Source organism: Pseudophryne corroboree, unplaced genomic scaffold (genome assembly GCF_028390025.1).
Source record: "Pseudophryne corroboree isolate aPseCor3 unplaced genomic scaffold, aPseCor3.hap2 scaffold_1469, whole genome shotgun sequence".
Lineage (NCBI taxonomy): Eukaryota > Metazoa > Chordata > Amphibia > Anura > Myobatrachidae > Pseudophryne > Pseudophryne corroboree.
The window spans coordinates 125,061-127,148 of record NW_026968098.1 but is presented as its reverse complement, the minus strand read 5'-3'; the positions used below and the strand labels follow the sequence as shown (position 1 = coordinate 127,148).

At 36.4% G+C, this 2,088-nt stretch overlaps 1 non-coding gene across 1 annotated transcript; it reads right to left on the bottom strand.

The window, feature by feature from the left end:
* Window positions 1-1,679: 1,679 nt before the first annotated feature.
* TRNAN-AUU (transfer RNA asparagine (anticodon AUU)) lies at window positions 1,680-1,753 on the bottom strand. The gene has a single exon. It is a non-coding gene; the product is annotated as a tRNA-Asn (tRNA).
* Window positions 1,754-2,088: the final 335 nt, after the last annotated feature.

Genomic DNA, 2,088 nt, shown 5'->3' with positions numbered 1-2,088 from the left:
GATGTGCTGCATTCATTCCTAACTGACCATTCTACAGATCTCCAGGAGGCCTGGAAAACATGAACTGTTGGAAGATCTCGAGGACCGGTTTGGCCAGCCCTGTTTTAAAGTTTTTCTAGGAAACGTTTTAGATGAATGCTTATTAGCCTTTGTCAGTATGGACTTTTGCAAAGTGTCTCTGTGGCACAATCAGTTAGTATGTACGGCTATTAACCAAAAGGTTGGTGGTTCAATCCCACCCAGGGACCTAATTGACCTTATCAGATTTTGGTGATCTTTAAGTAGACAAGTCAAAATTTCAAACCCCCTGTTATGGTGTAGGGTACCTGGCCTTCTCTGATGTAATCAGAGTTAGATTTGATTCAGTGATTTTATAAAAACAGCTAGGAAGCACAATTTAGCAGTGGGTTGCAGAGAAAAAAAATATGCTGGCAGAAAAATCCAATTGAGTGATTAAACAGCTCTTTATTTTCTGGCTTTATTTTTATGCTAACAAATTTGTTCTCTGAAAAGTGTCCACAAAGCCAAGTCTCTGATTAACACCTTTGTAGGGATGGTTTTTCACCTATTACTAAATTAAACTTGCTTCATTGGAAAGGCAGCAAGATGTATCCTCATTTCAATGTCTACTGAAATAATACAGGTTGACACCAGGAAACATTAACGCCACTGCATCCTTGCTGCTTTCTCATGTGGAAGTCTGTTTAATGTGAAAACAAGGTGATATCTAATTAGCACACAGGTAAGGAATTAAGAAAATCTTTATTTAAGGGTGAAGATGTTTCTCACAAAATCGTTGCCCCAATGCATCATTGAAATTCAAGCTGGAAAGATGATTTTAATATATCACTTGTACATTTTGTATTGCTCTTCTGGTGACAATGTAGTTTGTTTTTGTCAATTACCATTTTAATAATAGGGTAAAGAAAATTAAGTGGATTTTTGAAAGAAAACAATACTGTCAATATACTATTAAAACAAATTAAAATGGTAAAAGTTATTGTACTTTAAGTAAAAATAAAAGAGACAAAATATCAATCCCAGTTTTGGATTACTTTAATTAACAAAAAAAAAATGCATATAGCAGAGGATAGTTTCAATCTGCCTACCTCTGGGTTATGGGCCCAGCATGCTTCCATTGCAGTACTCTGCTGCACATGTAAGTTCAAGAGATCCTGAAGCACTCACTCATCATGGGAAAGTATCAATGTGTTTCTTCGTTGGTTGATGGAAGAAACATCTTACAAAAACTCTCCAGATTATTGACTTTTTAAAGTTTTCTAGGAAACGTTTTAGATGAATGCTTATTAGCCTTTGTCAGTATGGACTTTTGCAAAGTGTCTCTGTGGTGCAATCGGTTAGTGTGTTTGGCTATTAACCAAAAGGTTGGTGGTTTAATCCCACCCAGGGACGTAATTGACCTTGTTATCAGATTTTGGTGATCTTTAAGTATACAAGTCAAATTTCATACCCCCTGTTATGGTGTAGGGTACCAGGCCTTCTCTGATGTAATCAGAGTTAGATTTGATTCAGTGATTTTATAAAAACATCTAGGAAGCACAATTTAGCAGTGGGTTGCAGAGAAAAAGAAATATGCTGGCAAAAAAATCAAATTGCGTGATTAAACAGCTCTTCATTTTCTGGCTTTATTTTTATGCTAACAAATTTGTTCTTCATTACGTCCCTGGGTGGGATTGAACCACCAACCTTTTGGTTAATAGCCAAACACACTAACCGATTGCGCCACAGAGACACTTTGCAAAAGTCCATACTGACAAAGGCTAATAAGCATTCATCTAAAACGTTTCCTAGAAAAACTTTAAAAAGTCAATAATCTGGAGAGTTTTTGTAAGATGTTTCTTCCATCAACCAACGAAGAAACACATTGGTACTTTCCCATGATGAGTGAGTGCTTCAGGATCTCTTGCACTTACATGTGCAGCAGAGTACTGCAATGGAAGCATGCTGGGCCCATAACCCAGAGGTAGGCAGATTGAAACTATCCTCTGCTATATGCATTTTTTTTGTTAATTAAAGTAATCCAAAACTGGGATTGATATTTTGTCTCTTTTATTTTTACTTAAAGTA